The 22,512-nt window shown below is 38.6% G+C and overlaps 1 protein-coding gene across 1 annotated transcript in view; it reads right to left on the reverse strand.

The window, feature by feature from the left end:
* Positions 1–22,512, reverse strand: part of ADAM22 (ADAM metallopeptidase domain 22) — a 132,839-nt gene that overhangs the window by 71,855 nt on the left and 38,472 nt on the right. The window contains exon 3 of the mRNA XM_040062556.2: positions 1,413–1,479. The gene's annotated coding sequence lies outside the window, so the exon portion shown is untranslated. The remainder of the gene's footprint in view (positions 1–1,412; positions 1,480–22,512) is intronic.

Here is a 22,512-nt window from a genome sequence, read left to right on the forward strand (position 1 = left end):
AGAAATTAGTCTTTACAATTTAATGGAACACGTATGTGTTTGCCTCAGTCTGATAATATATTCAGACTATTATCTTGATAATAGTGGAAAAGCAGACTTCCTATCTGCAAATGACAGGAGGGAATAAACCAAAGGAAACTTGCATCTTCAGCTGTCCAGTGGATAAAGGACTGCTTTGCCCACTTCCATTTCCACTTTCATGCTGCAGAGATTGATGCATTTGTTTTGAAGTATTTGGATGATCTCAGATACAGTAAAACAGTTTGGGGATTTCTTTTAATAAAATGTAAACTTTGAACAAAATTTTACCTAGTATTTACCTGATAGCAAATCTAGAGTTCCCATTTTGTACCGCATATAATACATTTCTGCAAACTCTATGTACTCTACAGCAATTGATACAAAAATTATAGCTGACATCTACAAAATAAGTCCTAACAAATAGAGGGTCCTCACGAAAAATCTCCCATGTTGGCATGCAAACAACAAAACACTTCTGCAAAGTCTGTGGGACATTTCACACTAGACAACAGCAACAAATAGCATCTTTTAGTCACCATGCCAACAAACACACAGTGTCACCCTGGTTTTTCTGAGTTTTTTAAAGCCTTTTGATTGTTCATAAAATGGAGCAGACCTTTTAGCTACTGTACAATATTAGGAGCAGTTTCTGCCTTTTCTCACACATGTAACATAAACAAATCCTTTGTTTTTCATTCTCTGTCCTTTGTTTGCATATTTCTAACCTGAAAACAATTGTAACTGACAGTTGGTTTGGCCATTCGGCTGGGAGGTGATAACCCCAGAAGCCAATCCACAGCCAGACCCACAAATGTATAAAAAGTAAGAAATAAACAGGCAGAGGGGCTCTCGGCCTTGGCTCAGCCTTGGGCTCTCTCGGAGGAACTCTCTGCCCTGCAAAATCTCACGTCTCCGTGCGGTTGCTTTGCGTGTCCCGATCACACACACAGAGAAAGAAACACACAACCGGTGTCTAGATATTTGGAAATATTATACCGTGCATATTGCTATTCTCTAATTTACAAAGAAGTTCATAGCAAACCAGCAAACTCAGGATTTAGTACAACGAGAAAATGCTATCTATCAAAACAAAAATATTTTCTTCAATAAGTATAAGAAGTAAAGTATGCTTACTAGCAAAAAGAACTACTATGAATACATTTTTCATGGATATCATTTTGATATAAACATTAATGTACAAAATTTGACAATGGAGTGTATTTGCTTTGTTTAAAGCTGAAAATTAGAAAACATGAAACATGCTTGCCTCAGAATAGTAAAACAAATCACTTAAAAAATCAGTTATCTCTCCTTTCACAAAAATATGTGTTTTCACGAACATCAAGATCCAAGCAAATTAAAAAAGAAAAGCATAAAAAGGAAATTCTTACTTTAACTTCCACTGCCTTCCCACCTTGCTCGATATGCCTCTCAAGGTACTCAGAAGACAACAGGTCACTGCAAGAAGAAGAAAAAAAAAAAACCATAAGCCTCGCGTGTGTTCTTGTACTCCCTCTCAGCAAGAACTGATTCAACATTTACATTTGAAAAGGGCAAAACCTGCAGGATACTTTTCCTAAAATGTTCATAAAAATCACTGAACCATCTTCAGTGGAGTTACACAGTGCATGCTATACACTGATTTTTAACAGCAGAAGGTGGGATAAGGAAAACAGAGGGGAATTTTTTCATGGAAGGTCCAAAACCAACCACTGACATTGATTGTAATTCAAGAGACTTTTCTATTTGCTGCTAAAAGCAAACAGCATACAAGTTAGGTGAACTTCAAAGAAAGCAAAAAAGCAGAAGGATGGGAAACCAATTGGAATCTGAGGGAAAACGTCAGCTGTGTCGGCAGGCTTCAAAGGACACAATGGCACAATCATGGCATGACCTGGTAAGACCAACATGGTGAGCTCAGGTCCACGCTGCACGGGCAGGCAAAGCCACGGGCCCCAGGAGCTGCAGCCCAGGCAGGCTCACAGCCTCACAGGTGGACACACTCCCTGGGGGCCCTGCAGCTTTAGCAATGCCAGAGGAAAAGGCTCTGGGCAATAGCAATCCCAGCCTCCAAGTACACAAGGACTTGGAACAAACACCAAGGGGAAAAAACAATCAGACCTGAGGCAAACATATATAAATTAAATGCAGTTTCTATTTAGTAAGACACTCAAATGCTATGTCAGTTAAATTATCTTCCTCATAGTTATTTTCTAATCAGGCAAACCACAGAATCACAGAATTGGTAAGATTAGAAGAGACCACATTATCTACATCATAAATGTCACTAAGCATGTTCAAAGCCTACAAAATTTTACTGAGATCAAATCAGTATAAAGTCTTGCTATTGTTCCACCTCAGTGACAATTAAGCTGGAAAAGATGATGAATTGGTAAAGAAAATCTGATAAGAGGCAGGGTGGCCACTGGGGCAGGAGGCAGCGACCACATACCTGCTCAGCAGAAGAGGAAAAAATTTAATATTTCTCCTTCAAGCAGCATAACACCTGAACTTAGACATGAACTGACCTGATGAGGGAGGGCAGGAGCAGCAGAGCAGCACCCAGGGTAGTGGCTGCTCAGCTTTCCAGAGCTTCACCTTGGCCAAACAGGCAACAGAACCATGGATGTTTTTGCTTAGAGAGATGTTGGTGACTGTCCCTGAGTGAGCCCCAAGCAGGAAGTTGGAAGTACGAGTCCTCCAATATCATCCCTAAAAACTGCCACCTTGGTATCTGCATTAATTACCCAGGCACAGATTCCAATGAAATATGATGATAACATTAAATTGGAAAGCATGAAGAATAAAAAAGATCAAAAAAACTCCCATAGAAAAGACCTGGATGATATTCAGGACTGGATATTAGAAATAGGATCAAATTCAATTGTACAAACAGCAAATGTGTGCACTTAAGGGCTGGAGGGAATTTCTATTACATTTTTTTGGAGGGCCTGGTTTATAAGGGAGACATGACCACACTAGTTTCTGGCAAAATGATTTGGCAGATCAATAGAATGTCTTCCTGGAAAACACAACTGTCATCCCAGAATACATCAAAGAAGATGTACTTCCAGTCAAACTGAGGTATGATTAATATCACTGCCCAAAGGAGACCTCTTTTCAAATACTGAAGACAGGTACTGGACAGCTTTGCTAACAAAGTCCCATTACCTGGAAACACAAAGAGCCTCCTCAAGTCTAGCATAAAATTGAGTTGTGAGGGAATGTGAATGCACCACGGTCTACACACCAAGACACAAAAGCAACTAATTAGGCTATAGAAGATACTGGCAGAACCTCAAAGGTATAAGGACTGTCAATGAGCCAATGGAAATTGGATGTCAAAAAAAAAGAGACTTCATAGCTAAGTGTAAGGGACAGAGGCAACAAAATGAGGGATGCTAAAAAATTTCTGAAGGGGAGCGTCTGTGGGACAATTGTCCATGGAGATGGGGTTCCCTCTGACTCAGTTCACAGCTGGTTGCTGCTGAAAGCAGGAAGTCTCAATGTCCCCTCAGGAGCAAGCACTGAACCTACCTTGTGTCAGCAGAAACACTCATCAAAACACTCTCGATGTCAGAGCTAACACTCATCAAAATACTCTTGGTGTCAGCACTGGCACTCATCAAGGCACACTTGGGAGGGTTTGACAAAAAAGTGGTTTTGTTGCATTAGGTAACTGAAATCCCTTGAGAAGAGGTACAATAAGCTCCAGAGCTATTGCAAAGGAGGGAATGAGTAGCTTTCAATAAGGGTGAAAGAAACAGTGAGTGACTCCCTTGGCCACTGCAGAACCAGCATGATCCCCTTTAATTCTGGTCAGGCCCAATATTTATATTGATGCTTTGCACAGCTGCCTGCAGATGACCCATTACTGAGGAGCACCTAAAGAAGGTGCTCTTGATTTTCTGATTGAAAAACTCTGATTCCTCTTAGAAGTGAGTATTAAATATTTAGGATAGTCATGCCCTGGTGGAAGTTCAAAGACTTCTATAAGGTCTTGGATGCATTTTCCAGATTTAGTAATTTAGACAGATGTTCTCTTAAAATATACTCAGTTTAGCTTGCTGAAGTTACTTATTTAGTTTCCTGGCATATATTACACTCTTTCAGCAAAAGTTTATGCTTCCAACGCTTTAATAAAGGTTCCTCTACAGCTTAGGGCTCTACTTTTACTCTTCATTATTACAGGGGACCCAGCTAAACTAATTTTGTTCTCCTTATCAGATGGACACAAAAGTTTTCATGCCAGGAAAGATGCAAGAGATTATAAAATGTAAGATAGTAAAGTAAATATATAGGACAAAGACTGAGATCAAACAGAATGGCTTCACTCAGGCAGACTTTACGGTTGTATTTGGAGGGATGACAAGGAGAAGCACAGGTTCTTTTCATGTGGGTCTAACAAAATTACTGTTTTTTAGAGGACTCTGCTGTTAATGTTTTAATGTTCTGGAAGATCATATGTTATGTTCTCAAAAATCTGGAAATTGTGTCTGGCACGAGAAAACAAAAACATTGATCATTCTCTGCCTTGTAAAACACAAGAATTAGAAGGTAACAAAAGAGGTCAGCCAGCTTAAAACTAATTAAAAAGAACCTTCTCTGGCACAGCTGCTGATTACAATGCTCAACATATTGCAGGAAAGCATGAATGCTAGAGGTTTGTACTGGTTCAAGCTGGGAATGGACATGTGAGTGGATGTAACTGGGAGCTACCAAACACACAGACACCGTACCTAACACAAAGTGCTGGAGTCTGGAAAAAAGCTTGGGAGAAGCCTCATACATGCTTGCTCAGTTCTTCCACTTTTCCCTCACCATCAGCCCTGGGCTCCTGGGACTGGGCAGCTGGACAAGTGCCCATCTGACCTGGCCTGGGCTGCTCTGCCTGCGCCTTGGAAGTGCCCTTTTTCTCCTCAGGATTGCACAGTCTCCCGTGGCATCCAGCTTCAGGGCTGCTGATGGCCAGTCAGCCGCTCTCCTCCCACCACCTCCCCATGGTGGGGAGGTGGTGGGAGAAGATGGACATACCCAGGCTGTTCAAGTTGTATTTACTTTCAAAGTAGGCCAAAAAACAATTCCCAAACAGGTCCATCCATTTTGTCTTCCTACTTTTTGGAGAAAAGGGCTGGAAACAGCTGGGGAGCTGCTGGCATTCCCCCCCCTCTCAAGGTCTGTCACAAGTGCCTTGATTCCTGAAATGAGCCCATCTGGAAGCATGAGGTCACCTGCCTGCACAGCTCCTGGGGACTGAGTCCACAGCTTGCAAACAGACCACAGATCTGAAATGTAGAGACATTTTTAAACCCTGTCCTAAGTAACATGGCAGGATATATCTGAGTATTTTATCAGTAGAAAAACCCATAAATGAAGCCATGTTATGCTTTATTATTATGATTCACTGCACTGAAAATATCATGAAAAACCACAACACTCTTGCAGATCCAATAACGCAACCAATGCTATTAAAAACTAAGCTACAAACTAACCATTATACACAATCTTAAAAACTCAGGCCAAAAGGCATCACCTCCTAGGTGGAGTCATGTTTGGTCTGCAGTAACAGTACAGGCTGCATAATTTTAATAGAAGGCTTTCCTTTAAAAAAAAAAAAAAAAAAAAAAAAACCACTAGATTAAAATACTTGTGAAATATGATTAAAATTACTTAAGCAAGATAAGACAATAACCATCAAAATAATATGCATTTCAACATTAACAAATAAGTACTTTCCTATGGTAGAAATGAAACAGGAATAGTTTAGCTTGTCTGGCAATCTATCCTAGAAACCATCCTTGTCAGCTTACGTGGTAGTTTTAGTATTAATTATAAAAAACCTGGCATGTTAAAAAAAAAAAAAAAACAAACAAAAAAAACAGATTGTGAAAAAAGATCTTAGAAACACAAGGGATGGAGAAAATTACAGAGAACAAGCACCAACACTATAATTGACAATATTGCTGAATGAGATTTTCAGAAATATTTGCTGAGGCATTGGTACAAAAGTTTTGAAAAGGCATGGCAAAAACCTGCATATGTTGAGACTTAAAAATAAAACGTTTCACAGGGAAAAAAAGCACATGTGATCTGTTGCTTTTACAAGGAAAAACACTGCTATGCTAATATGGCAGTTCTGTTGTCAGTGGTCTGCTATTTCAGTGTACACAAATCAAGCAGTGTCATTTTGTTTACAGCAGCAGCATTTTTGAAGCATTATCTAAAGCCCATATGAGCCTATCCCATACAGACTCAACAGCATAAAGGCCAGAAAAAAAAAATGAGCAAGCTCCTCTTTGTTCTTTCAACCTTCCCAGTCATGACAGTACACAAGAGGCAGAAGGTGGCGGAATTTTATTACAGAATAGGCCCCCAACTAAGGAAATAATCCTTATCCAAGATGATGCATATACGTGCACTTTAATTCTACCTTGAATCAACTGGAGCACTTATACATGAGGTTTACCACAACAAAGCTGGGATTGGGAACCCAGGAAAACAGATCAGCTTTGGATATGGATGGGTTCCCCAGCAGAAAGAGGCTGCTCCAGGAAGAAAAAGAGGTTAAATGAATGTGGTGGCAAGAGAAAAGAGGACAGAACGGGTCAAGTGTTTAAAGAAAAAGAAAGAAAAACCAAGAGATTACAAGCACTTCAAGTCAAAAGAAGAAAAAAATAGGTGAGTAAAGATTTTTTTTTAAAGGAAGAGGTTTGCATTTGAATATGAAATGGAGAAAAACCTGGGAATTGCCCCTGTAAATTTAATAGAAACTTTCAAACAGAGAAGAAAAATGGCTATCACAAAAATTAACTCTCCAGTTTTAAGAGACTGAAAAACCTAACAGTTATAGAAGAAAATGAACAGAAATTATAGGGTTCTCTTTAGAGGCCATAGGAAGAAATAAGAAGTTAAGAAAGGTAGAAATAAAGGGAGCTCATAAACATAGTACTATAATGTATCTTTGTCAGCATCAGTGTTATAAATAAAAGAAATGACTGGCTTCATGATAATCTGATATCATTGCTGTGTCTCCTTGAACACTGTAGGAATTCCTTATCATTTATTCACCTTCATTTGTCTCCACAACTCTCCATTACGTACACCTGAAACTTCAGATTAAATATGGTGCCAGACAAGAACATCAAATGAGAGATCTGAGGGAAGATGCATTACTTAAAAGGAAGAGAAGGTTTTAGTTGAAATCAACACAAAGGTCTGGATGGGTTGAATGCCATCAGGAAATTATCAACAGACATATGGAGACCTTCAAGAGAAAAGAACAGGTTCAGGAAAATGATGAAGACACTGATAAGAGATAGATGCCGTATCAACTGCACGATTAATGCTAGCCCATGGGGCAGAGCCAGCTGTAAGGAGGAAGTTTCCTGCAACATCACGCTTGAGAAGGCTGCAGTAAGAGGAATGGGCACTGTCATGGTACCAGGCACATGAAGATGAGAAAGATTTCCATAAAATGAAATATTTTCCTGCCGTGGTGTACATCCTCTAACAAGTATTAACAGAAATAATAGCTATGGAAGGAGTGGCTGTCAGAGGACATTTTTTGTACAGCCCATCGTGTGCCCCAAGAAAGATAAGGTAGGCTGATTGTCGTAAAACAAAGAGCAAGAAAGTGGAAAACTGGATGAAAGGGAACAGAATGGAGGTTTCTATATGCCAGTCAGAGTACAAAGGACAATTTGTACTATCTTGCATTACACTCTAGTCCTGGAAGATTTTCAGTATCAGCCATGAGCTAACTAAAACATACAGCAAGATAAACTCAAAAAAGCCACTTAGCTGGTAGATTTCTGTATATCACTACATGGGACACTTTAATTCTCCTTTATCCTCATGCCTACCCAGAAACCTCCTCTCTGCTCATACATGATCTTTCTTTTCACTTCAGGGGGGATTAGCTGTCTTCATACTCCATGAACCAATCTGCTTTAATAGCCACAGCTCTGAAACTTTCACCTCCGCCTTCACATCAAAAGAATTGCTGAATTTCTTTTTGTGTGGATGGTTAATTTAATTAATGACTGTATCTGTTAAGTTAGCCAAATGGACTAATCAATCAGAATTAGATAGCTTCTCGTACATACAGCAGCAATTTTCAGAGTGTCTACTCGGAGGAAAGAAAAAACAACGGAGAAAAACAGAGCAGGTTCTTGCCTACACAAATTGACATTTCACCCCTTTGCAAAATATTCTTACCGTACTTTTCTATTCTTGTCACAGCTAATATGAAAAGGAGTAAGAAATTTCTTAATTTTTCTACTCCCACTAACTATTTAAGGCTTTCTTCTAAAGAAATTAGGGACTTTAGAATGGGTTAAGTTCTCAAAGGATTATACACAAATGCTGAGTAGTACCCACTCTACGGCCTTTCCTGGAGCTTAATTTCACATTTCACAAAATTATACAACTTGAATCTCTGAAGATATTTCTCCCAAATACTAACATTTACTCACTTATTTTCCTCTCCAGGACTTCTCACTTAGATCCCTAATGCCATCTGATTGAAAATTCACTTAGTCCTTTATCTCTTAATAGCTACCTTGCCTGCAGGACAGGATAGTAACTGCCCTGCACCCTAGACAGAGAGCAAACTGCAGAGCATCTCTGCAGCCCTGAGCAGGGCCTCCACCTCTGGCTTTAGAGAAGAATTCTCACAGTTCTGGCTTACAAAAAGCATGTGTTTCATTTCTGAACTGGCTTCGTTTCTTAATGGGAAAAGGTTTAAGCAGGTTGAAGACATTTTTCCTTAGTTTCACCAAATTTCTATTGCACACATGGCTCCTATTACTACCATAAAAAAGCAGAGAGTACAATACATTAGCTGCAAGGAAAACCTGTGAGGCAGCAGCAGTAGTTGGAAGGCTCAGGCTGGAATGACCATATCCTGTTGGACATGCCTTGTGCACATGAACTGCACCTGGACTACACCCAGTGCTGTTCTACGGCGCCACTCTCCATCTGCAGTTACCACACCGTGTGTTTTGGCCTGTCCTTTACAATCTCTGCAATTCAGTTTGAACTCCTCTATCTAAATGACCATATGGGCAATTTTATGAGTATGTAATTGTGAACAGATACTGCTTGCATTTTCCAGGGCAAAAAACTTAGACTCATGTATTTAATTTTGGCAGCTAGGAAGAGACATACTTACAAACTAATCATTTACTCATATCACTACCAGTTTCTTACCACTATGTTTTGAGAAAATCTGAATAAAAATTCCAACCCCAACAAACTAGCAGCAAAACATAACTAAAGTAGTTCTGAAATAATAATTACAGGTTCTATTTTTTATGGCAACTTAAATATTTACTATATTTTTATTATTTTTATTGCCTCAATATTAATATTTCCTAATACAAATATTGAATTAGGTAAACAGCATCTGCTACGATATATAATGAACAGGGGTTTTTTTAAATAAGGCATTTTAAAATATTACGTGGCACAAGCACTGCAAAGGGCACAAATCCAATATGGCATTTAATTCATGCTGCTGGTGATGGAGGGATGGTAATTACAGTCTTCTCTTTCAGACAACAGAGAGACTTAATCTAGTGTCCTAACAAGGAAGCTGCACACATACACACACACATACACAGAGACTTCCCAGTATCTATGGGAAGACACAGCTACTCAAGACACCATAGTGCTAAACTAGAGACTTCAAGCAGAAAGAGCAGACAGCAGGTGTTTGCAAGATTCTTCTCAGGCAGAAAGGTGATATGGGATTTTTCTAGCACTAAACTTCTGTTTTCACAGACAGAGTTGAAAGCAGTGTGGGCAAGGTTCACTTTGCTACTTATCCAGGAGCTTTCCTGACAGTAATGATGGCAATGCAAGTGTCAGTAAAACCTCACTCTTTTTTTGTTGATGAATAATTTACATCAGTATTTCTTCAAGCAATTACTTTTTTTTTCTTACAGAAATTTCAGAAATCCTATTAAAATTAGCCGCTATTTTTAGACCATGTTCATATCCTTACTACAAAGCAGTTTCCTCAATGCAATTCTGCTCATACAATTGTTACTTAAAAGCCAAGATAAAAACAGTTAATTTTAGTATTTGAGAGGATGGTAAATTAATGAGAAAGGGAAGAGAAATGCACAGGAGAAGCACAGGCTACACATTTCCCTGCACAGAGGTACTAGTGTGGTCTATTCCTGGTTTTTAATATGCCCATTCATACAGTCAAGCTATTTTATACTACATGGAAAATCATTTCCCAAGTAAACTCACTTGTGATTTCAACCACATTTCAATCCAGTTCTCTGTGTATTATCCATAAATGCTATCTAGAAAGAGAAAAACTGAAAAATTGAATGCATAAATATTATATATAGCCTCAACATTACTTCATGCTATTAAAAACAAGCACATACATTTTGTACAGGATACCTGTTATCATTTAGTGAATGGACTTCAATAAATATTTTTACTTGGTAGCTTACTTCAAGATTTGCCCTCAAATTCTAATTACTGTATACATGGTCTTGCCCTGGAGCAAATACACAAATTATTCCTGCACTCGTGGACATTTCCATGATGCGCTCACAAAGTGTTCACACAACGCAAACACTGACTCTTCCACATGCTGCTCCTCGGGAGAGTTAGCACTTCCCTCAATACTAAAGTATCTGTTTGGTTGGGGTGCCCAGTCTGAAACCTGACAGACACATACAATGCAGAAATACAGCGTCTTTTCCATCTTAACACATTTCATATGTGTCCTGCTCTGTGTTACAATCTGGACAATTCTGGAGCTCTTGAAGCTCTCCACAGCGGATCCCATGTCCTCCTCATGGTACCTGAAGAACAATGGGTGTTACTACAGCAATGGGTGAAGGGTTCAATCTGGGGGACGTTTGTCCAGAGCCATGCAGAAAACCCCTGTCAAAGCAACCAGGCATCAGCACTTGCATTTCACATAACATAATTTACAGCCCAGTAACAGGAAAACTGGGGCTGTCCACAAACCACCATTGCCAGCACAGCCTTGCTTCTCTCCCAGACTACTTCACATTGCCAACAAACACTGTATAATTACAGAAATAAAATTGTAAAAAATTAAGATGCAGAAATAGGAATACAAAGAAGCCAAATTATGCTTTGCCTCAGCTTCTGCCTTTCGTCACCTTCTTCCAAGCTCCCCCTCACTGTACCTACCTCCCTCTCCCTGGTCACATTCCTACACCTCCTTTAGTCCCCAGCCCATCACCCCTTCTTACCAACCAGTACTTCATGCCACTGCTTCCTACATCCACATGATGCCAAGGAAGACCAGAAAAGGAGCCAGTATCTCTTCAACAGAGACACATTTTAGCACTAACACTGAACATACCCATCTTAAAATGTGCACCCTTAATGACAGCAAAGCTTTTCCTTGCTGTGCTGTCATTTCTTTTATAAGCGCTTAGGACAATCACACCCCTAACACTCATGGTTTCCTGCTGCTTGAACTTTCCGTTTTATCCTGAATATTGGAATGGTTGCTTGCCCCAATAATCTTTTATGTAGTAGTCACCCAGAATAATTTCTTTTAAAGTGTGTGGTTTTTTATATATGGAGTATTCACATAAATAGATCAAAAAATTATAGAGAGGTTTGGGGTTTTTGTTAATCTAGTGATTGCATCAACTGCTGAAGTACCTGAGATGTTTCAGTGAAAAAAAGGCCAAAAAAAAGGGTGACCACTAACTTTATCTTTATCTAAAAGATGTTAACTATAGAAAAGGGTATACCTGAAAATAGTTTCAATTTTAAATGATGCAAAGCTTAAATCTAGGAATTAGATTAATTTCCAGAAACTATTCTGAAGAAGAAAATATTTTAGAATTTCTAAAAGACAGAAATGGGTTTGAATCTCTAAGATATCAAAAAAGCCTCTCCTTGGTAGAGAGGGTAAGAAAAAAATGAGTCATAACATGAAGAACATCTTCAGTGACAAGCAATTTAAAGAGCAAGAAGCTGAAATTATCTTCTGTAGCACTAATGTCTCTATTTTGATGAAGAAGGTCAATTTTAATAGCATGAATCATAAGTCAAAGGTCTCACACATCAGTTGCGGGTGAACCAAAATTTTAGCCTGTAACTAAGCAAAAAAAATTCAATCGCACAGTTAAGAGAGACAAGGAAAGAAGTCGCTTGAAGAAGCAGACTGCCTTACTGGGAAAATATCTCAAAATATCCACACATGACAAATTACACAAAAGCTTGTGAAATAAAATTCATGGCACATATTAAAAATCATGGCACATATTAAAAATGAATGAAGAGTGGGAAGACAAGAGTCCCTTAACCACCGAATCCTCGGGAGCCAGATTCTGAGACAACACTAATCACTTAACCCCAGTCCAAGAAATTATCACATCTCCCTCAAACTTACAGTCATCAATCTTCATTTAGCATACACAACTACAAGAGTACAGCTAGCTTCAGAGAGGCAAAAAAATCCATTTCCTTATGCTGTTCCAAGTCAAATTTGTCTGGCTTGCCAGATGGCTCTGTCATTGCTGATGACCCAGCAGGTTACTTTGCCTCCCTGCAGGTTACCTACCAGTAAATCATCCTTTCTAAACTCAAAAGGCTCTTCAATTTGAAGAGAGGATGGGGTGAGGATGGGGAAATATGATAGAGGTTTACAATATCATGTGATCCATAGACAGAATTAACGCAAAGCTGTTATTCTCTTAATTCCACATTAGTAAAATAGGGAAGTACTTGAAGAAATTAGAAGAGCAATTTAAAATAGATCAAAGAAAGCACTATGTCACACAACAAGTTGTGAATCTCTGCACCACACTGCCACAGGAGGCTGCGCAGGTGAACAGTATCAGGTGTCTCTGAAAGGGACTGAAGTGATAGACGAGTTCATAAACAGGTACTTTATAAAAGGCACACAGAGGAGTGTGCCTTCTGGCATCTCCAATCAAACAGTCATGGATGTTATGGGGGTGAGTGGAATGGAACCTGAAAGTGGCCCAGCAAATGTGCACTTTCACAGCATTTCCCATTCCCAGTGCCAGGGCAGATGGACCACTGGTATGACACAGTTTTATTTCTTTTGTGTTTAATCACTGTCACTGTTTCTTAGGATGAAATGAATACAGTAACTTTGTATTTTAAATTTACTTTTCTATCCAAAGCAATTTTCTGAAACCGAGAGAAAATAGATTTTGTGCTTACAGGATGCAAATTATTTTTCCACAGATTGGCACAGGATTGCTTTTTAATACATGGTTCATATGCATGTCATATAACCTACAATAGGTGTACAGAGCAACGGTGGGCAGCATCACCTTGCTGGCTGCATCCACTGCAGAGACTGCTCCACATCTTTAACTGGAGATCCATTTCTGTAAACGCAGCTATAAGAGTTCTCCATCTGCTGCTTCATGGATGGGACGACGGTTCAATTCATACTGACAATCCTACAGCAAAACTGCAGGTTCAAATATCTCTCCCTTTTCTTATCATAGGTCTCACATCCTTCATACCCTACTACAAACTTTATTCCTCTATATACAAAACTCCCCATATTCACATCCCTCAAGACAACAAAACTCTGTATTGAGACCAGTTATGCTGATAGGTGGCAAAACTTGGCTGGTTTCTCAGCAGTAAAAAAGGGAACGGGATGAAATCCTTGGCATTATTAGTGGTGATCATATATCCACCTAAATTGGTGCATCGATTGGTAAAAGAAGTTAAAAATAAAATTCTAGAGTTGGTAGCTGGTTCAGTCACACAGCATTGTTAGAAGTTCTCATTTGACTGATGCTCCGCTTCCATGCATCCATGCATCCATGTCTTCTACACACACATGCATGTTTTTTTTTCATATTTTATATATATATTTTTATATTTTTATATATATATATCCTGTATATATCCTGTATATATCCTATATATACACACACAGAGCTCCTCTACATTCTATATATCCATATAAATTTATATAGGATAGAGTTTAAATCCCTAGGAGGCATCTGTCAACAATACACTATGCATGAGATATCCAATTTGCTTATTTGTTTTCTCTTCTTCCTTCATCAAACCTTTTTCCTATGCCTTTATTCTCATCTTTCATGCCATCCTCTCTTAAATCAGGACCACTCCATAGCCTTGGTTGCAGAACTGTCTGTTGGGAGAATTCTAGCTCAAAATTCTAATTATTAGAAAATAGCAGACTACATGTTCTCTTTCTTGACTCAAACCAAATTGTTTTATCCTGTCTACCTACCACTGTGTCTAATGTGCTAACAGACATTTTCAGCATTTGACATGATTTATTCAGTCACACTCAAAAATAAACCGCCTCTAACTTCTCATGCTGCCACCTAAGCCATGGTTTAAATTTCAGAATACACATCCCAGGATGGAAAAACTGGCAGGGTTAAAGCAGATCCAAGTATATTGAATTCTTCCCATTGAGTTTTAAATCTGAATCACCACCTCCTTACATCCTTAGAATGCTTGCTACAATGAAGCAGGCTTATGATTCCAGCAGATCCTTATGACTATTTTGTCTTTTCCTGTACCTTCTCATCTTCCAGCCATGATATGACTATAGACAGAAACACCCATTTATAATGAGAAGAGATTTCTAATAAATATCTTATTTATTATTATCTATTAATCTTATCTATTTTTATCTGAAGTATTCTCTTCAGGATGAAAAGGGATCTTCATACTTGAGTGTGCCAGCTCCAATCACTATTTTTCAAGGAAATAACCTCTTCATCTAGAGGTTACTTACCTATTCCTTTTTCTTCTCCAGGGCTGTCATATCTCCTGTAGGTCAGGCTTTGCACCTGGGCAATCTTTGCAATCTGACAGATATCTGGCATCAGTTACATTTTGAATGTGGCACAGCAAAGCACTACAGTGATGGTGCAAAGTGCATCCTGCAGGAGCAGATGAAGTGTGCAATCAATTCCAGCAGAGGCAGAAGTGAGAAGGAACATATTCTGCCATTCTGACATATGTCTTTTTTTCCTTCAAAGGGCTCCAAGTTAACGTCTTTCCAAACAGCTGAATAAAATGAAGATGAAAACTTAAGTCTGTTTAGAATGAGTTGATTTTCACAAAGCATAGCCAGCTTATCCAGTTAAAAAAAAAAAAAACCTAAATATGCAGAACAGCTGTACACACAATCTAAAGGCGCAGAACACCCTTTTAAATGCTACACAGCAGTGTGTTAGAAAGCCTTGAAAGAACACAGAACTGTCCTGAAGAGCACAGAATATAATCCCCCTCAGAGCCCTTGACTCCGATGGCTCCTTCCACAGACCACCTCATCACAAGGTCTCTAACAGCCTCCTCAGCAAAGAGACAGGGGATAGAGACCTCAGAGTCACTTCTGAAAGCCACCATTCCTCTTTGTAGTCCTGTCCTTTTGCCCACCCAAGGGTCCACTCACAAATCCAAAAGTGGGATGTGAAACACAGCTGGCTGATGGGCTGTGCAGCTGGGAGCACACCTGGCATCTGCCGAGCCATCCCCTCAGCCAGGGACACGGTCACGTGCAGATGGCTCTAGCTATGATCTGCCCCTGAATGTGGAGCTGCCTCTAATTAAAATTTTAATTCAATGAATGACGAGTTTGAATTTGACCAAGCGTTGTTACAAGAAACCTACTTTCAAATCTCCTGTCGTCTTTGCTTGGCAATCTCAGTGATGTGCTCACACTGTTCTAACAAAAGAACTGCTCCAGCTCCTCGCTTGTCCTCATCCTGAGGTAACCTGGTGTCCTAAAGGAACCTGTGCAGCAGAACAAAGACATAGAAGGACTTTTCAAAAGAGACGAGGAAACCATCCTCCCCTTTCTTCACTTGGCTGAGCCATGGGGAAACAGAGCAACCAGCAGGGAGGCTGGTCCCTATGGGATGCCCTGCTCCACAGTCAGCTGAGAGAGGAGAGCAGCTGTTCACAAAGGCATTACCCTCCCACCAGCCTCCTGCCCTGACCACCCTCTGCAGGAGCCCATGCTCTCCCTGCCAGCTACAAATATCCTGGGAGATTCACTTCCTAATTTAGGCACCTCTGAAAATCAGGCGGGGGAATTACAATCCAGCACCTCAGCAGAGAGTTCAAGAGCCTCTCACAACAGTGCTCATCAGTTCTTAGGGAACATCATGTGCGGTTTTGATAATAATTTAGACAAAGGGCACCACAGGTTATACCTACATCTTACACTGACAAGCACATGTTCAAGACTATATTCTCCTTTGCAGTACAAAAATGTTTAAGGATATCCTTAATATCATCCTTACTACATATTTATAGAATCTTGCTCACTACTTTAAATTATTTATGTTTCTAAAAATAATTCTCCCTACATGTCATGTGTTGCTTATAATAAAAGCTGGATTTAAGACTCAAGTTCTAGAGTGCAATGAATTTGATAAGCAATCATCAGGGACACAATGTGGCTTGCAAAACAAGAAAAAGCCTTCCAAAAGCTCCATATAATACTGTAGAATTTAATTCTGAGCTAAAATATAAATTAGAGCTAACCAACCTCCAAGAATGCTAATAGTTTTGAAGTTAGAAAACATACAAGGTTATATATATTTTTATACACCCAGATTTTTTTCTCTGCACAGAAAAACAGAGCCAGATATATTACAATCCCACTACCAATTAATCAGTTCTGTAATGCTTTTTCATGGGGATATTTTTGAGTACATCTAGTAACGCTGCTAGTACAACTGAAAACTGCAGCACTCCATCTTAATATTTGGAGATGAGAATTAAACTGCAGTTTGGAAAAATACATATAGCTGTTTCCTAAATCACAAAGACATATGCATTGATGAATATTTTCTTCCAAACTTATTGCCTCTGCATATATCTGTCAGTGCTTGGGGAGGGATGATGTAATGTCTAACATTGATTGCTATGATCAGAAACTTACAAAAAAGATAATTCAGAAGTAAAATGACTAAGTTCAAGCAATGCTTCCACAGGAATAAATGCATTTTCCCTTTACATTTGTTTTCCTTATGGACCAGCAATGCATGAAGGTGAAATCAACTATGCTGTATAGCAGGTAGAGAATTAGAGTATAGGGACAGATAGAAAGATGTCTGAGACACCTCAGATGTCCTGAAAACATATCATCTAATAAGTGTTGGCCAGGAACTTCCAACAAATGGTTTTACGCCAAAAAAGTTCCTCCATTTTTTCTAGAGTAAAACCTTAATCCAAAATGTGACAGTTAAAACTATTTTTTTTTTCCAGAAAGTATCTCCATATAGCCAAAGAAGCAACTCTGTACGCTCACATTCAAAGCCCTGATTTGCTTGATTCAGATCAAGAAGTATAACTGGAGTACTTCTAAAAAGATGTTAGCCTAATCGTTGCTTTCCAGACTACACTTGGATTGTAGTCAACTCCATCATTTCTACTCTGCGCCATGCAAGTGATTCATTGAACCAAAGGAAGAAAAAACAAGCATAACTGGAAAACGTTGGCATGTCTGAGATACAACAGGCTTTGCTTTAAGTCTCCTGGACTTACTGTCAGTTCCCTCCCCTCTTCATTCTCAGTTTGACATTTTCTCTCAAGAACTTAAACATGAGATATTTTGAGTTGCTAAGCATTCATCATATCTGTTAACAAAGCACTTTTGAAAACACAGCACTTTTGAAAATCAGTTCATTATCCAGAATAAGCACTGTGCATTTCAGATTGATATTTTTGGCCAAGAACATGTATGTGTTAAAACACTCAAAATGAGAATACAAATGTGTAAGGTATCCCTAAAGATACACCCAAGTTTATAGGAAAGTTATTTTGAGGGAAAACATGGTTAAACTAGTGGCAGATGGGTGATGCACTGCAGAACAGGCAGATTCTAGCTCTTGCAACATGTGTATGATCACCTTACTGAGTTCAGACTTTACACAACAGCTCCGTATTTTGGTTAGAGAGCAGAGCAGAGACCTGCTAAACCTTCTGCATTACAACAAGTGCCTGTCATCACTGAAATCTACTGACATTACACTTTCTTATGAAATTTTTTTAAGAGACACATCTTAACAGAGTAGAACTCTTTTCTACATACATCAGTCTTTCTCCTCATTGAGGGGCACAGTCTCTGGGATTTAGACAAATTTGTCATGGAGAATTCCAGCATTTCCACAGCTTATTTTATTTTGGTACAATAATTGTTTGTAAATCCTACAGCTTTTAATTGTGGAAGACATGAAAAATAACACAATCTATCCAAATATATATGGATTTGGGTTTTGTATTGAACTTGAGTTTAAAATCTCCTCAAATACAACTCAATTTAACACCTGAAACATGAGCAAACTCCTGAAATGCAATGATATATTCTCTACTAAGTCTTAAGCCATATATACAAATAGTATAAAATTAACATTATTTAAACAAATTAAAAGTAGAGTAGATGTGTTCTCCCTTAACTCAAACATCCAGATCACTTTTTAGAGTTCGCAGCCTAAAACACTCTTTGCAGTTCAATAATGCATTTGCAGAATTAATATATAATATCAGCAGAAAGCACACCTTAAGGACAAGGTGAAGAGAGAAAACATTTTCATCTTAGAATGAGGCAACTGAGAAGCAAGAGATGAAGTAGTGCTGTTCAAGGTATTGCAAGCTGTTTGGGAAATTTTCTTAATACACAGGATGATGATATTGCTCTGAGACGTGAAGTTCATCTTTCAGTCCATTTACTCTGAGTATGCACAAGGTGAAGCTGCCCAATTCCCATTTAAATGAGTGGGAGGCCCTGAAAGACCTAAGCCCTGTGAGATGAGGCAACACTCATGCCATCTCCATTTCAGATTGCAGCGATTGGCTCTGCAAGCATGCTTGGGTATGCCTGCCTGAATCCATGTATGTACTTTAGATCCATTCACAGAAAATGAAATAGAAGGTGACACTTATTCAGAAAATGTAGAATAAGACTTGCTACTCAAAAGCAATGGCATGCATTAGAGCATGGGAGTCGCTCCTTGCAGCAAGGCAGAACCCCAGCCTCACACTCAACAGAAATGACAGTGAAAGAATGGTTGTTTATACTGTACAGCTATTCTCTATATTTATTCATATTTATATATTTATTGTTATATTATTTATACTCCAGTTGTACCATAATAAAGTAGTATTATTTATACATCACCTCAGAAAGGTGACAAGACATGTAGAGCTGCAAATAAACTAAAATGCAAAAGACAGGAGCAGAAAGCAAACCCATTCAGTGTTCCTGAAGCCTAAGGAAGACCCCTAAGCCATCTGACCAGCATTCTCTCTCTCCAATATCTAAACACAGTCCATGTATTTAAAGGCTTTTGCCCACAGTACGTTGATACAGTTCTGTGCAGTATCATAATTTTGTATCCAAAATCCTTTTGTTTCATTTCCCAGTGTATCTTAAAACACAAAATTACCATACAGTAAACGCTCAGAAAATTCTAGTTAGTTACCATCTTTGCCATGCCCTAAATGGATCATAAATGGCACACAAACTTTACACTTTTATCAGTTTAATCAGGAGTTTCCATTCTCTGGTGGAAATTCGACACACAAAACCAGACCCCTTTGTCTAATGAGAAAAAAATGCCTGAAAATTTTTTCCAAATCAGTTTTCTCCCCCAAGCAATTCCTTTTTTAATCTTCAAAGATATTAAATAAGAGAAAAACACCAAAATAGAATCTTATTCATCTTTTCTAAATGAGCAACTTCTTGTAATGAATTGGAAAACAATTCAAAATAAGCAATTACTCTTTGCTACTTGGCTACTTGGGGCCCAGCAATTTATTCAGGATACAAATACCTATTTTAGCAGTACTATTGATATGGGTTTATAAAAGGACATGGAAAAAAATCATTAGTTACTATCCCAGGCTTGCACAATATCATTTCCAAAAGCACAATAACACTCTTGTTTTAAATTCAATTTTTTCAGAGTTGTACAGCATAGAACCCTACACTACAACTGAAAAGAAGGCAATGACTGGTAACAACAACATACTAAATAGTGAATGAAACACAGAATGCAATATTTCATCCAGGGAGAAAAAAGAAAGCTTGCAGAAATAGAATACATCCAAAAGAATAAAAAGCAAACTAGTTCATTAAGTCAAAGTAGGTGAAAGTGTTAAAATGCTTGTTTTGGGTTTTTTCTGGTACAAGTCAATACTTGCAAAGCTTTTGCAATATTTTTAAAAATGCTTTTGTTTGCCTTTCCTCCCACTGTTGCTGTTTCTCACCCATCACAAAGAAAAATAAACTATTGCCCCAAAAAAGCCCAAATTCCATTATTCTTGTTGGTTTTGTCAGAAAAATAATAAATTAGGTGGTATTTTGGCAAACATACACATTCTTTTTCTAATAGAAAACCATCCTCTCTTTACAGAAATTATTCATTTTAGTTTTGATAAGAACACAGGTTATCACTGGAAAGCCTACTGTAGAATTTCACTGCAGAGTGCACACAACTCCAAAAACTAGACAGAGTTTCAATTGAAATTGATGAGACTTCTAAACATTTATCTTACAGATGGAAGATTTCTACCACGCCAAGTTTACAGCTGACCAGAACTGTGAGTTGGATTTGTACCTCTAAGATCTTCAAGGACCAGAAGGCTTTCCATTAAATATATATATATATATATATATATATATAAACAGTAGGTTTTATTTTAGTCTAAATTAGAAAAGACAAACTTTTCAATCCATCTGTCATAAAAAATGACGATGTATCACCATCTATGTCTGTACAGAAAGGGTGTGTGAGAGAAACCCCCCCAGCCCACAGAGTCATTGCAGGGCAGCACCACTGAAGATGCCAGAAGCACAAGGTGTGAAGTGCCACATAAAGTCTCTCCTAGGAGAATAACTAGGGCTGGGGCACTGGCTCAGACATGGCATGTGATCATCCACCACATGACCTGTGGTGGTGTTCCATGTATCAGCCCCTGAGAGAGAAGCTTCCTGAGAACAGATTCTGCTGCCATGAGGCTGCAAAGTTTTAAAGCCTAGGAAGTGAGACCAGAGTGGAGATAGCCTTCCCAAGGATGCTGCAGATAGTTTTCTTTCTTGGGATCATCTTCTGAGCCCTCTCCAACCATGAAACACTCATGTTCTTCTAGCTTTTGTGCATAGTCCTGGGACTAGAGATTGAGAGCAAGGATATCTTCTCAATGTAAACTTGGACTTTGGTGTAGAGCACCTTTCTAGGTCTGAAAATTATTAAAATATCACAAATAACATATAATTTCAAGACATAGTACATCTAAACAACTTTTAGTGCTCCACTTGAAGCCAGGCAACCTGAAAAAACCAAAGTGGAATGTCAATTCTTTATATGGGCAGATGCTACAAGACTGTTGGGAGTCACTTCACCTGCAGCAACAAGCTTGAAGAGAGAGAAAACAACATTGCAACTCTATGAAAGAGTCCAACATGAGACAAAGAGTGGCAGGAAAAGGGGGAGGAAAAGTAGACGTTCTGGGAACAGCTGCAGACCAGCTGGGCATCCTAAAATACAGCCAGAGCTGGATGAGGGGCACAGCAGGGAACACTCACCAACTTTCGTGCCTTAGGCCTTCAGTGTGAGGAAAGACAAGAAACACATGTAGCCTGGGAGACTGTAAAAGGTAAAACCCACCTACGCCAACTGTTTGAAGCAGCCAGTTGTATATCTGGGTAAATACTCAGAGGAGATACATACATGCAATGCTAGAAAAAGAGTACGACATATTTTGCAAGATAGAGTCAAAATGATCCCTTCTCTACAACCTCTACAAAATGCTCTGTATTTGACACATGGATTTTTAACTAGAGTCCTCATTCCTTACTGTTACTAAGTAAATGAAAGAATATGTTCTCCAACTGTCCACTGACATTCGTCCTGAAACACTTAAGAGTTTTCCCCTTGACACTAAACCATGAGCAATAGCCTGAAAAGCTAAATATACCACACCCACCACTTTATGCTTAATTTTTTCTAAATTAAACATATCTCAAAAATTGTCACCCCTGTCAGTGACACGAAAAGGAATTACAAATATTCTTTAAAGAATTTGCTGTGCTGATATAAGGTTGATGATTATTTTTATCTTTTACTTCCATTACTGAACTGTGACTAAAATATTGGCACTACTTTTATTTCTTTAATATTAATTCATTAGTGTCTTAAGAACAGACATTTATTAGTAAGCCTTCTCTACCAAACACAATCTTATATATACAGATTCTTAGAAATTTAAGGAAAGAGAAGAAAAAGAATTCTTACAGTGAAACAGTTCCACATCACTAACCATTTCACCCAAAATATCTCACAAATCATTAAAATAATGTATTTGAAAACCAGCACAGAACTGTAATTTTTCAGACAACCAGAGTGCAAATTATTTCCAAATGTACTTGGAAAAAAAAGAAAAAAAGTGCTATCTTTCCACCCACATGAATATTTATTATCGTCTACAAGA

This window comes from Hirundo rustica, chromosome 1 (assembly GCF_015227805.2).
Source record: "Hirundo rustica isolate bHirRus1 chromosome 1, bHirRus1.pri.v3, whole genome shotgun sequence".
Lineage (NCBI taxonomy): Eukaryota > Metazoa > Chordata > Aves > Passeriformes > Hirundinidae > Hirundo > Hirundo rustica.